Raw genomic sequence first — 15,648 nt, 5'->3', positions numbered from 1 at the left:
GGAACAAAACGTCTAGGAAGAAATTGATGATGAGGAGCCTGCAAAACAAGCTTAAGGCAGAGCTAGTGTAAGTCTAATAGATGCCCTAGTTGAAACTTCAGCCTTATGCAGGGCTGGTGAAAGCATATTTAGCGCCCTAGGCAAACCTTTGGTCACCCCTCTAGACATCTCAGTGGCAGGAACTTTGCCGCTCCCAAAATCTTGGCGCTCTAGGCGGTTGCCCTGGCCATATGCCCCTCTATCCCAGCCCCAGGATTAGTCCTCTTCCTCTTTCTGACCCATACCCAGAAACTCTTCCTCACTCTTTCCCATTCCCAGGGCTTGCTGAGAAAACTGCAGGGAGCATTTTCACCGGCTTCTGCTGCCACAGGTGGGAGCATAGCTGGCGATTTCAGTGCTGCCTCGAACCTGCTAGTGAAACTGTCATGGTGCCACTGCAGGCTGTGTCAGAGAGCGGGCAGAGTGAGAGAGGTAATGGAAGTAGCAGTGGAACATTGGCAAGCTCCTGCACTATGACAAAGCTTGGGCTGCAATAATGTTGGCCCGATCCAGTCCTAACACTGTCCCCAAACTGTGATGCTCTAGGCTGCTGCCTAGTCCGCCTATTACTTCCAGTAGCCTTGGCTTACAGCAACTTAGTATTTAAAGGAAATATCGTGAGACAAATTAAAATTACATATCTTGCAGTCACTTTAGTTGGGAACTAACTCCACACTGCTGCCTCCTTGTACACTTAGAAAACAAGCTGATGGGGCTTTCTTTATGTTGTGATTGCATTTTTAGTTTTCTTTACCTTAAGAGGTGACCTAGATGAGACCAGCAACTTTGCTAAAAGTTCAGTTTATAGAATACATGTTCGGCGGCTGAGAAGGAAACCGTGCCCTGGGGTAATTTTAAAGTTTAATAACTAAAGCATCAGTTATAAGTATTAATTTTACCTGTGTAAATCAGCTGTCTGAGAACTGCCTACCCTGTATGCAGATGAAAGTATGTGAATACTTCCACAGCTCGTGTACTTTTACCTTCATTGTAGAGAACGTATTCCTGGAGGAGGGATAAGTTGGGGGAAAAAACTCCATGCATAGCTTTGGATTTTCAAAACCAATGGGCCAGATCTTAAAATCTACGCCTGATTTTATAACATGCGCATGCTGCCGCGCGCATGTTATAAAATCCAGGCTCGGCGCGCGCAAGGGAAGTGCACACATGTGCACCTTGCATGTGCCGAGCCCGAAGGTAGCCCCGATGGCTTTCCTTGTTCCCTCCAAGGCCGCTCCGAAATCAGAGCGGCCTTGGAGGGAAATTTTTTCCAGCCCCCCCCCCCCAACCTTTCCCTCCCTTCCCCTATCTAACCCACCCCCCAGCCCAACCTAAATCCCCCCTACCTTATCTCTGGCAGGTGTAACTTGCGCGTGCCGGCTCGCCATCCCGCCCCCGGACTTCTGCCACGCCCCCGGCCCCATCCTGGCCCACCCATTTTTTAAAGCCCCGGGACATACGCGCGTCCCGGGGCTTGCGCGCGCTGCCGAGCCTATGCAAAATAGGCTCGGCGCGCAGCGGCAGATTTTCTCGGGTTACGTGCGTATCTTACGTGCATAGCCTTTGAAAATCTTCCCCTATCTATGTAATTTCATTCAAAAACAGTATCTGCAGAAAAAGCAGGTGCATATTTGCACAGGTGCTTTTCCCTGGGGCTGTTTTCAAAGTGAAAGTATGTGGAAATTAGTGCAATTCTGCAGGTCAAAGTGCCCTTGGACTTTGCAACTATGCAGTTAGTATGAAAGCTGCCCCTATAAAGACCAACCAAAAAGATAATGGTGATGTAAAAGCTATCGCAGCCTGCAAAGAATCCAGTTTTCTGTAGGCCCAATACCACTGTAGCAAAGTGAAATCATGTGTGAACTAAGCAATTGCTACAGGAGAGAGGAAACAGAAAAATTTCATTCTTTTCTTTTAACGCCAAGGAATCCTCAAAGGGTTCTATTTATGTCCATTTTAAAATAATGTTGAACCTGCAGAGATGGCAAAGCCGCCATTCATTCAGTTATGGACTGGTGAAGCGACAGGAGGCAGGTAAGCCACTCTTTTCCTAGGAAAGAGTTAGATGGGTAGGGGGGGCTCTGAGACGAGCACTTCCAGGTAGGGGTCCTTGGCTGCCATGAAAGAGGAGATAATTTGAATATGAGGAGTAGAGGAGTTCTATGGTTATCAGGGAGTGGGGGGAGGCCCAGGATACTGCCTTCCCCCACAACTTAACTTCAGACGTATAGTTAAATTTACCTCTGCCTTGTGGCGGAGGTAAATTTAATGCAGTTTAGAAAATATGGCAGCATTGAGTAATGAAGTCATTATTAAAGTATTTGCATATTTAAATTCCCAGCCAGTACATCTTGGTTTCCCATATATGTGACAAGATAGGATGCAAACTTTGGAACAGAAATAATCATATAACATAGAAATGATAGCAGAAAAGGACCAATGGTCCATCCACTCTGCCGCGCCATGCAGGTTACCCCCATGTATCAGTCAGTACTGCTTACCTTGCTTTGCTTATGGACTTGGCTGTAGAAACAGTCCTGTGTTTTTTCATTAATGTCTGTGCATCAGTATCCCAGACTATAAAAAAAAGTCTTGGCTCGTGTTGGTTGTCTCTGAATCCAAATTACTCTTCCTTCCACCCCCCACCCCTTCCTTTGATGCAGAGAGCGGTTAAGTGTAGTAATTCCATGCCTTCTGTTAAGGGTACTAACCACTGCTCTGTGCAGGTTACCCCCATGCTTATCAGTGTTGGAGTTGCATCAAAAGTATGAAGGCTTATTGGTTAAGGCACCGCAGCAAGTTATCAGTATCCCAGACCATGGAAATCAGGACCCTCTGTTGTCGTCTGAATCCAATTCCTCTTTTTTCCCTGCTGTCTAAGCAGGGAGCACTGTTGCAGTTGCATTAAAGCCTCAAAACATATTGGTTAAGGGTAGTAACCACTGTACCAGCAAGTTACCCCCATCCCCCCCGCATGCTTATCTCATTTTGTCCTCTAGCCTGTAGAGATCCTATGCCCTTTGAATTCTTTGACTGTTTTCTTCTTCACCTCCTCCTCCGGAAGGGCATTCCAGGCCTCCACCACCCTCTCTCTGAAGAAATATTTCCTAACATTGGTTCTGAGTCTTTCTCCCTGTAGTTTCATTTAGTGACCCCTTGTTTTCTTTCCAATGGAAAAGGTTCGAAGTCCATACATCATTGAAACCTTTTAGGTATCTGAAGATCTGTATCATATCTCCCCTGCACCTCCTCTTTTCCAGGGTATACATATTCAGATCTTTCAACCTCTCCTCATAGGTCTTCTGATGCAGACCCCATACCATTTTCATCACTCTTCTCTGGACCGCTTCCATCCGATCTCTATCCTTTTTGAGATATGGGCTCCAGAACTGAACACAATACTCCAGGTGAGGCCCCACCAAGGACATGTACTAGGGCATCATCACCTCCTTTTTCTTACTGGTTATTCCTCTTTCCATGTAGCCCAGCATTCTTCTGGCTTTAGCTATTGCCTTGTCACATTGCTTCACCATCTTTAGATCCCCAGCCACTATCACCCCAAGATCTCTTTCTTGGTCCATGCACATCAGTCTTTCACCTCCCATCACATATAATTCTTTTGGATTACTGCATCCCAGATGCATGACTCTGCACTTCTTGGCATTGAATCCCAGCTGCCAGATAGTTGACCACTCTTCAAGCTTTCTTAAATATCTTTTCATTCTGTCTACTCTTTCAGCCATGTCCACTCTGTCGCAGATCTTAGTATCATCTGTAAATAAACATACGTTACCATCTATCCTTTTCATAATGTTGCACACAAAGATATTGAACAGAACCGGTCCCAACACCGATCCCTGTGGCACTCTGCTTAAAATGGCTCTCTTCAGAATAGGTCCCACTTACCATTAATCAAGGAGCAATAGCAACAGATTTTGAGATTTATGCATAATATTTTTTAATAACAATTTTGGCCAAGGCTGTTTATATGCCTGTGAAGTTTTCATAAAATAGGAATCTTAAACAAAACACCTGTTGGAAATAATGAGGATGAAAAGGAGACCTAATACCTTTTTTTTTTTTTTTGCCCAGTATTTACAAATTTCTGGAAGATTATATAAAGACATAGTAAAAATTCCCATCCCAAACATTCCTAGATTGATGATTCTGGGATGGATCTCCAATTATGTCCAAAGGGAGCGCTTTGAAGAACTTATCCAAAATTGGAAGATGAAAGTTTGTTCATCCTTTTCTGATTGATCCACCAAAGCATGGCAAGTGATATGAATGGATGTCTTGACATATAGATTGAAAAGAAAAGATACTCAAGGTGATTCTGTCTGGAGGTCATTTATTAATCATTTTAAAAGGTAATATATCACTAACAGTGTTTGTATATTCCTTGTATAAATGATCTTTCTTTATTCAGAAGATAAAATGTGATTAATTGCAACCCACCTCTGTCTGAAAGGTTCATGTTATACAGACATACATAAACTGATACATTTATGAGATATAAATTATATTTTATGTTGTATTTTTTATTTTTTGTTCTTAAAATGAGATTTACAATGGATATATTTCTGTTATGTGCTATAATGGACCAAGTCACTAAAGCTTTTTATCACTTGGTGTTGTCTTCGTTGGCATTAAGCATGTATGTTAAATAGCTAGATAGTCACTAATGATTCAGTATGGATAAAAACCTGTGCTAAATTGGGCATCTACTTGAATACCACAAATTAATATGCAAGCATATTCAAAATATGCAAATAGGGTGATACTGAGCTCTTATCGCCCTATTTACTAAGATTGCTAAGTTTACTGAGGCCACCTGGCCTGATAAATTTAGCATCTGCTAGAAGGTGGTGCTACATGGTAACATGACGGCAAGACTGGCAAGCCAACATTCAACAGTGACTCTGGATCCCCATCCCCTGATAGTAAGAAAGCCCCTATGGCCCACATGTCAAACTCCCATTTTCACAAAGCAAAGAGAGAGGCTCCCTGCCTAGTTTTGACAACTTTATTAAAGGCTTTGACAGAGGGTCCAGCTATGTGCTAGTCCTGCTGGATATATTAAATGCCTTTGACTCTCTTAATCATTGCATTTTGTTGTTGAGACCAGAGGGGAGAAGAATCTCTGGGATCGTTTTAAAGTGATTCTTCTGTTTTCTTTCTGGTCACATTCAACAGGTTAAAACAAACAAGGTCCATTGAGCCCCACATCCTGTCTTCAATAGTGGCCAATTCAGGTCACAAGTACCTGGCAGATTCCATAAAGTAGTCTAATTCCTGTTACTCCCTCCCAGAGATAGTAATTGCTGCCGTTAGTCTACCTGGATAATAGCGCGTAATGGACTTTTCCTCCAGGAACTTGTCCAAAACTCTCTTAAATCCCACTATGCTAGTTGCCTTGATCACATACTCTGGCAACAGATTCCATAGCTTACATAAGAACATGCCATACTGGGTCAGACCAAGGGTCCATCAAGCCCAGCATCCTGTTTCCAACAGTGGCCAATCAGGCCATAAGAACCTGACAAGTACCCAAAAACTAAGTCTATTGCATGTTACTGTTGCTAGTAATAGCAGTAGCTATTTTCTAAGTCAACTTAATTAATAGTAGGTAATGGACTTATCCTCCAAGAACTTATCCAAACCTTTTTTAAACCCAGCTTCACTAAGGGCCGGATTTTAAAAGCCCTACGCATGCCGGGCCTATTTTATAAAGGCCCGGCGACACACGTATAACCCTGGGACGCGTCTAAGTTCCAGGGCTTTACAAAAGGGGGGGGGGGGGGGCGGGGACAGAGGCCTCCGGCACAGTGGCCATTTGCCACTGTGTTGGAGGATCGCATGCCGACAGGCTGCCAGCATGCGCAACCTGCGCCTGCCTCCAGGCAGGAGCAAAAGGTGAATTTAAATTTGGGGGGGGGGGGGGGGTTAGAGTAGGGCTGGGGAGGGATAGGTTAGGGGAAGGGATGGGAAGGTTAGTTTAGGGGAATGGAACGGGGACATGTTATAAAATCGGGCTTATATGTGTGTGTGCCGGGTAGCACGGGCACATGTACACCCGTGCACAGGTTTGAAAATTCACCCCTTACTGTACTAACCATATCCCCTAGCGGCAAATTCCAGAGTTTAATTGTGCGTTGAGTGAAAAAGAACTTTCTCTGATTAGTTTTAAATGTGCTCCTTGCTAACTTCATGGAGTGCCCCCTAGTCCTATTATCCGAAAGAGTAAATAACCGATTCACTTTTACCCGTTCTAGACCTCTCATGATCTTAAAGACCTCTATCATATCCCCCCTCAGCCGTCTCTTCAAGTTGAAAAGTCCTAACCTCTTTAGTCTTTCCTCATAGGGGAGCTGTTCCATCCCCTTTATCATTTTGGTCGCCCTTCTCTGTACCTTCTCCATCGCAATTATATCTTTTTTGAGATCGGCGACCAGAATTGTACACAGTGTTCAAGGTGCGGTCTCACCATGGCGCGATACAGAGGCATTATGACATTTTCCATTTTATTCATCATTCCCTTTCTAATAATTCCCAACATTCTGTTTGCTTGACAATGCACTGAGTGAAAAAGTACTTTCTACAATCTGTTTTGAATTTGTTAGTTTTATGGAGTGTCTACTTGTTTTAGTATTATTTGAAAGGGTAAATAACCATACTTTCTTTATCCATTCCACCCCATTCATGATTTTATAAACTTCTATCATATCCCCTTTCAGCCTCTCCTTTCTAACCTGCATGACGACTCATCATAGTAGAGATGTTCCATCCCCTTTATTAATTTTGTCGCCCTCATCTGCACTTTTTCTAGTTTTGCTATGTCTTTCTTGAGATGGGGCGATCTGGACAGCAGACAATACTCAAGCTGCAGTCACACCAAGGCTCGATGTTGAGGAAATACGATATTTTGCATTTTAATCTTCATTCCTTATCGGATCACTCATAACACTCTATTTACTCTTTTGACTGCTGCTATGTATTCAGCAGAGGTTTTCAATGTATTGTTCACAAAGACTCCAAGGTCCTTTTCCTAGGTAGTGACTCCCACTACAGAAACCAGTATTGTTTACCTGTAGTTGGGATTATTATTCCCTATGTCCATCACTTTGTACTTTTCTACATTAAATTTTATCTGACATTGATGCCCAGTCTTCTAGTCTCACAAGGTCCTTTTACAGTTTATGCAATCCATTGCCATTTTAACAGCTTTGAATAACTTTGTGTCTTCTGCAAATTGGGTACCTCACTCATTGTTCACTTTCCCAGATCATTTATGAATATGTTAAACAGCACAGGTTCCAGTACAGTTCCCTGTGGTACTCCATTAACGAACTTTCTCCATTTGGAAAACTGACCATTTAGTTTTACCTTCTGTTTCTGGTCTTTTAAACAGTTACCAATCCACAAAAGAACACGGCCTCCTATCCCATGACTTTGTAATTTCCTGAGGAATCTCTCATGAGGTAATTTGTCAAACGCCTTCTGAAAATCCAAATACACTATATCAGTGGACTCACCTTTAGCTACATTTATTTACACCTTCAAAAACTTCTAAGATTGGTAAGACAAGTCTTCCCCTTGCTAAAATCATGTTGACTCATCTCTATTAAGCCATGGTTCAATAAAGAGCTTGTAGTTGAAAAACAGCAGCTAAGACGTTTAAGGCCGGATTTTAAAACCCCGGCAAGTGTAAATCCCGGGGTTTTATGTGCGTGGCCGGGCCTTATGCACGCTGGGCCAATTTTCAAACGGGCCCAGCCACGTATGTAAGCCCTAGGACGCGTGTAAGTGCTGGGGCCTTAAAAGGGGGCGGGGCCATCATTTGCTGCTGTGCCAGCGCGTGCAATTTTCTCCTGCTCCTTTGCAGGAGCAAAACATGAATTTTAAAAATGGGGCGGGGCTAGGGAAGGGAAGTTAGGGTAGGGGGTTGGGAACTGGGGAATGCCCCGATGCGTCGCCGTGCGAATTTGCTAAATTATATCCCCCTTGCGAGCACCGAGCACTCGGGGAGCCCCACTGGCTTTCCCCATTCCCTCCCCCCCCCCACACCTTCCCCTCCCTGTCCCACCCCCCCAGCCCTAAAGAAACCCCCCCCCCCTAACCTTGTTTTAGAAGTTACGCTTGCCTGCCAACTGCTGGCACCCTCGGCCATACCTCCCGGACCACCCCCGGACCGCCATGCCCCCGGACCATCTGCCCTGCCCCCGTCCCGCCCATGCAGAAAAGCCCTGGGTCATGTGTGCGCCGCCGGGCCTTTTGAAAATAGGCCCAGAGGGCGTAACCCCCCTACACATGTAGATCCTCCTGGATGTAAGCACGTAGATCTGAAAATCTGCACCTATATGTTCAACAGGTAGGGGTTTTTTTCCATGATAAAATTTATATTCTCTCAAAACAATTTCTGGTTATCTCTAGTTGCATTAGTCTAGAAGATGAGCTTATAACTCCTGTGTTATGGGATACCTTTCAAGCGGCTTCTAGAACAGAGATTGTAGAAACTATAGCTAATTTGGAAAATACTGTCCCATGTCTGAATGTTCTAATGTTTCTTTAAAGATTTTGCGAGAAGACTTGGCAGATTTTATTTAAAATTTTGTCAGTTTCTCTCTGACTGAGGGTCATGTTCCTGCTGTTCTTAAAAAAAAAAAAAAAAAAAAAAGCTTTGGTAAAACCAATTCTGAAACAATCTCATCTTGATATTGAAGACCTTAACTACTATCTCCCTATTTCAAATTTGCCATTTTTGTCTAACATCCTTGAAAAAACAGTACTTTCTCAATTGGAGATTTTTGTAAATGACCATGAAATCTTAAATGCCCATCAATACGGGTTTAGACCAGCCCATAATACAGAAATTATATTATTGTTTCTAGTAGATACCTTCCAGAGAGGTTTTGATCAGGGACAGGAGTACTTTTTGGTGCTCCTGGACCTAATGGCTGCCTTTGGTACTATTGACCATACTTTGATGTTGAATAGCCAGTCGAGGTTTGTCAATATAATTCTGAGGTGGTTTCACTCTTTTTTTATCTGAGCAAACACAAGAAATTATCATGGAGGGGAGTAAAACTTCTCTTTCCCATATGAAGGCTGGGGTTCCACTGGGCTCTACCCTGTCATTTCTATTGTTTAACTTTTATATCTCTCTAATTTGTAAGGCGATGGCTGAGCTGGATGTTAGCTTCAGGTTATATGCGGAAGACATTGAGTTTTTATTCCATTTGGAGGTTCCTTTTAAAAGCTATTGATAGAATTGTTCAGTGCTAAAAAAATTGAAACTCTGGCTGGTTGAGAATAAATTGTTTTTGAATTTAGAAAAAAACAGAAGTGTTGTCTTGCAAGAATTCCCTCTAAAGAGGTACCCAAACAAGTGTTGGTAGAGGATTTTTCTATCCCTATTGTTTCAAATCCCTCCAGGAACGGAGCCTTACCGAACCATGAGGCGTTTCTTCGCTAAAGACGAACCATCAGACCTCGTGGCTCACAGTCTGAAAGAGCTCACTATCCCAGACATGAGTGCTACAGGGGAACCGAAGACAAACCCCCTCCTCGAGGGACTCCTTCAGGCCTCCCGCCATTTCCCTTTGCTGCAGGCCATCCAACAGCTGATTGACCTGGAATGGGAGGCTCCGGAGGCCACGTTCAAGGGGGGATGGACCCTGGCAGCCCTATACCCCCTGGACCCCGCTGCCAAAGACCTCCTGACATTCCCTAAAGTAGATGCCATGGTCTGTGCCGTCTCAAAGCGCACTACCATCCCAGTCAAGGGAGGAGAAGCACTCAAGGATGCCCAGGACAGACGTTTTGAATACATCCTTAAACAGTCATTTGATGTTTCAGCTATGTCACTACAGATTGCGGCTGCTGTGCCGTGGTGACACGCGCCTGCTTATCAAATACCAGGAATGCCACCACACCCGTCGAAGCACTAAAACCAGCAGTATCATTCTTCACGGATGCGACCTCCTATCTGGTGCGCACCGCAGCTAGAGGTGTTTCGTCCGTTGTGGCAGCCAGAAGACAACTCTAGCTCAGAAGCTAGTCAGCCGAAGCAACGTCCAAGACGAGACTCACGAGAATGCCCTTTAAGGAAAACCTCCTGTTCGGAAGCGAACTGGAGAAGTTAGTCAACAAATTGCTACTAAATCCTCTATCCAGTTCAGGAAACCGTGTTCCATGGACACACTCAACAACAGCCTTGCCAAAGACCTTACTAAACTGGACCTCTCTGATGCTGATACTGCTATTAACTCCTGGCAATCTATCACACACTCAGTAGCAAACACAATCTGCCCCTTATCTTCAAAAGTTATCAACCCGGCCCGCACGAACAAAAAACCCTGGTTCTCAACTGAATTAAGAACACTCAAACAAGACCTTCAACACAAAGAACAACGCTGGCGGAAAGATCCCTCCCCTACCTCACTGGCTTCTTACAAAACAGCAATGAACTACTATAGGACTTCCATTACCCGCACCAAACGAGATTTCTACGCCAAAAAAAATACACGGCTTCTTATACGACCCAAAAACTCTGTTCTGATATGTTGCAGCCCTTACCACCCCTATTCCCCCTACCTTCCCAGAAGAAGAAGCCCAAAACAAATCTACAGAGTTGGCTATCTTCTTTGACAACAAAAACCTACTTGCCCCCTTGGCAACATCCAACACTTCATCTAACCCCTTGCAACCACCAAGCCAAAATCCTACACCAACTATCCACAAACAGACACTAGAATCTCTTGAACCGACATCATCACTGGAAATAGCATCAATAATCAAGAAAATGAAACCTTCTTCACACCCATTGGACCAAATACCGACCAAACTCCTCCTCACCATTCCTAACACCATTGCTAAACCTCTAGCACACATCATAAATTGTTCCCTCAATCAAGGATCTGTCCCTGACTCTTTAAAAATTGCATCACTGAAACCCTTACTAAAAAAACCCAACCTGGACCCAGCCAACCCTGTAAATTACCGCCCCATTGCAAACTTACCTTTTATAGCCAAGCTAATGGAAAAGCTTGTCAACATCCGACTCACAGACTACCTTGACTCTCACAATATTCTCTACTACCCTTCTCAATTCGGATTTAGGAAATGCCTAAACACAGAATCCCTCCTTTTTACTGGTTTTGGTCTGTTTTATTTTGCTTCTGGGTTCACTCATCGCAAGTTTAAATACGTTTCGAATAACTGACAAGGATTATTTATTTATTTATTTGCTTTTATATACCGACATTCGATCGAGATATCACATTGGTTTACATATAACCAAACAAATAAGACCAGAACTGCTTATTTTACATTGTAACAAGGTAACATTGAAACATTTTTACATTGTAACAGGGTAATGTGGAAAACATGGTAACTTGTATAACATAAACAATGAAACTTGTATAAAATAATCAATGTAACTTGATTAAAATAAATATAGTAACATGGAAACTTGTATAGGTTGTTTCTTATGTAGGGTATTTAGAAAAAATGACATTGTAGCTGGGGAGGGATTTGGGTGGGAAAAGATGGTAGGGACTTGGATGGGGGATTCATTTCGGTGGGGGATGAGTCTGAGTTAGCGATCGGGGGGGGGGGGGGGGTTAGGTGTCTGGTGGGAAGGCTTTTCTGAAGAGCCATGTTTTGAGTTGTTTTTTGAATACTTGTGTCGAGGGCTCGTTTCTGAGCAGGGGTGGGAGGGAGTTCCAAAGTAGGGGGCCCGCTACGGATTACATATTACATTGAAGATTATAAATCAACCTTTGAGGGAGACGGGGCACAGAATTGTGCTTTGCCTAGCCAGTGTAATTTACATAAAACCGGAGTGATATGATCATACTTGGAAAGACCAGTGAGGATTCGTGCGGCTGAGTTCTGTAGTAATTTTTGCTTCCAATGTACTTGAAAATTTTTTTATTAGCTTTTGCCTCAATGGCAAGCTTTTACGCAAAGTCTCTCTTGGTCTGTCTAACTACTGTTTTACATCTAACTTGCCAGTGCTTATGCTTTTCTTGGTTTTCATCATTTGAGACTGCTTTCCATTTTTTGCCCTTTTAGCTTTAACTGCCTCCTTTACCTCACCATTAAACCACATTGGCAATCATTTGGTCTTCTTTTGACCTTTTTTAATGCATAGAATACATTTTATCTGGGTTTCCAAAATAATTTTTTAACAAATTCCATACCTCTTGCAAACCTTTAACCCTAGCAGCAACTCCTTTTATTTTTTTCTAACTAATTTCCTAGTTTTATCATAGTTTCTCTTTTTAAAGTTATATGCTACCACAAGTATAATAATAAAACAGACCATAATAAAACAGACCAAGGCTCCTCTCTTTCTTCCACCTTATTCAACATATACCTCCTTCCCCTATGCCATCTCTTGTCTGACCTTGGTCTTCCGCATTTCATATATGCTGACAACATTCAGATTCTTATTCCTATCACTGACACACTGCCTAATGCAATCAAGACCTGGAAATCAGCCCTCCCTGCTATCAACTCTCTGCTCACTGACAACTTCCTCGCCCTTAATACTGCAAAAACCGAGCTACTAGCCATTTCTCCCAACATTATTACCATTAGTCCACCTTCAATCAATTCCCCTACACCCCCCAATACCTTCTCCTCTCATGTCCGCAGCCTCGGCGTCATCTTAGACAATCAATTTAATCTAAAAAAAAATTCATCAACCCTAAAAGATGGCTTTTTCAAACTACAGACATTAAAAAAAACTCAAACCCCTAATACATCTCAATGATTTTCGCACTATACTACAAGCCATCATTCTGTCTAAAATTGATTACCGCAATGCCATACTCCTAGGTCTCTCAAAAAGCACGATCCAACCCTTACAAATTCTTCAAAATGCGGCTGCCCGTATCCTTATGACTGTACACAAAAATGACCATATCACCCCTATACTCAAACATTTACACTGGTTACCCGTAACATCCCGGATACAATATAAAACACTCTCAATATTTCATAAATCCCTCCACAACAATGACATGCAATGGTTCAAGGAACACCTCTACTTCCATGACACTGGCAGACCCACTAGAAAACAACACGCAGCTACCTTACACACTCCCTCACACAAATTGACGAAGCCGTGCCCTCTCCACTGCTGGCCCTACTTTATGGAATAATATGCCCCACACTCTGCCACAGGAACCAGGCTATAAGAAATTTAAACAGAACCTCAAAACATGGCACTTCAAGCAAGCCTTCACTTGAACTATCCTTCCTCCCTCCCCCCCCCCCCCTTTCGTTAGTCACCCTTACCTCCCTTCGCCGGGCCTTAGTTACCTCCTTACCGCCAATTTTTGTCACTCTCATCGGCTATGGTATGTATGTATTTAGATTTTATATATAATGATATTCTACACCACTGAGTAAATATGCCTTTCATAGATTTTAATTCCTCGATTACCAAGCTACATGTATATGTATGTATATATTTTGTTATATATCGACGACTTTTTCTAAACATAGTTATACATAATAATGACTCTCATATTAGTTGCATTGTCTACCAAGCTATAGCCTGTTTCCGAATTGTTGTTCACTAAGTTATATGTAAAACCTGTTGCTGAATTGCTGTTTCACTGTAAACCGATTAGATGTTCCAAATGATTATCGGTATATAAAAACACGAAAATAAATAAATAAAAATAAATAAGTAGTTTTACTTAATGTCCTCCCTCCAGTGTTTGTGAAATTGCTATTGCTATTGCTCAACGGCCCCACCACAGTAACCCCTCACACCCAGCAATTACATTCCTTTGAGGATAAGATTTAAAGAAGCCCCTCTTATTGTTTCTAGGACCAGCTGACCCATGAAGCAATCATTTATAGCATCTAGAACCTTAACCTCTCTAGCATGTCCTGATGAGACACTGACCAAGCTGAAATCTCTCATTATTACTGTGTTGCCAAATGTATTTGTTTTTAATTTCAACTAGCATTTCACAGTTGTTTCTTCAGAATTCAATTGATTTCAATCAAAAAGCTCATCATGGCACAAAACTACTTCAGGTGTCCTACTGGATTCTGCCCTTTCTGCAACATTGGTTAACATCTATATGATATTCATGTGTAAGCTATTTGCTGGCCTGGGTGTAGGATATGAAATATACGCTAATATCATCCAATTTTTAAACCAATATCATCCTCCTGGACCAATACACAATCTATGAGTCATATATAATTATCTGCATTAAGACAATAGTTATACTACACAGATACTACACTTGATCTTAGCCAAAAGGCCAAGAAGGTTGGCACTTACGTTAAATAAAACTGAGATCATAATTTTAATCATGTTTCATCACTGAACATTCAGCCTGTATTTCAGTTTGACAACTACAACATAGTTGCCATTAAACAAGTAAAGAATTTGGGCAATTGGTTGGACTCTGATATAGCAATGAGAATGCAAATAAAGGTGGTTGTAAAAGCAGCCTTCTTTAAGTTACAAATATTATGAAGGCGATTTTGATCAGTACTGCAGGCCTTGGTGTTATCTATACTAGATTATTGCAATTCTATGCATTTGGGTCTACCATTAAACATCATACACACTTTGCAAATAGCACAAAACTCTGCTAATAGAGTACATGTTTCTCCAATGCTTTGTTCTTTCAACTGGTTACCAGTATATTGGGAGTTAAATATTGCAAGGTTAATCCATAAATTGTTAGAGAATGGAATGTCATCGTGGGTTTGTTCTGCCTTGCAAATTTGTAATCCTCCACACTCTTACAATGGGTACTTTTAGGTCCACTTTCCTCATTTGGCATATGTCTCTGAAATACGAGCACATGTCTTCTCAGTAGCAGGTCCTATCTTTGGGAATTTGTTGCTGGTGAACTTATGGACGATGCTTTGTACAACTACTTTCAGGAAGCAGTTAAAAGAGTTCTTGTTTAGACAAGCTTTTGAGGTCGAGAGCTAGGCCTCAGATCAATAGACATGGATCTTGCTATTTGATGTATGCCTTATGTGGCTAAGGGATTTGGTATTCCCATTTGACTTTATGGAATAGGATATAGCTCTGTAGGCGTTTCTTTTCCTTTTTCCTTTTGTTTTTTTATTTATAGCAAACAGCTCTGCAGGCATTTTGTTTTCCTTTTGGGTTTTTATTTTATCATTTTGATTGTATGTGTTTAGTATGTTTAAATAGGTTTACTTTTTGGAGTTTGTTTAAATGATTGTTTGTTATATTTTTCCCCCTCCTTGAACTGTGGAAAGTGCAGGAAATTATTTTAAATAAAAATACATTATTTCCCCCATCTCCCTACCCCCTATCGGAGCAAACAGATGACCCCCAGAATCCTGTCAACCCTCCCACCCCCTGACTGGTACCTGGCACTCCGACCCTGATACAGTCTCCTTTCCATACCTTTGATCATAATAGTGCAGCTCCTGCCACAATACCGCCTGCCCTCTTTCACACCCCATCTCTGTATCCAAAAAAAATTGCCTCCAAGCTAGCCCTCCTGCTTCCCTCCCAAATTCCTGTGCTTTCCTCTATCAGCCCACTAATCTTTATTAGCAGGAGGGAATGGTGATACCTTCTAGCAC

The 15,648-nt window shown here is 42.3% G+C and overlaps 1 protein-coding gene and 1 pseudogene across 1 annotated transcript in view; one reads left to right on the top strand and one right to left on the bottom strand.

Moving 5' to 3' along the window:
- Positions 1–15,648, top strand: part of EIPR1 (EARP complex and GARP complex interacting protein 1) — a 486,875-nt gene that overhangs the window by 424,611 nt on the left and 46,616 nt on the right. The gene's annotated exons all lie outside the window — the stretch shown is intronic.
- Positions 14,257–14,345, bottom strand: LOC115088917 (annotated as a pseudogene).

The sequence above is a fragment of the Rhinatrema bivittatum genome, chromosome 3 (genome assembly GCF_901001135.1).
Source record: "Rhinatrema bivittatum chromosome 3, aRhiBiv1.1, whole genome shotgun sequence".
Classification (NCBI taxonomy): domain Eukaryota; kingdom Metazoa; phylum Chordata; class Amphibia; order Gymnophiona; family Rhinatrematidae; genus Rhinatrema; species Rhinatrema bivittatum.
Note: the sequence above shows the minus strand (reverse complement) of the source record. Positions and strands in the feature narration are given on the sequence as shown.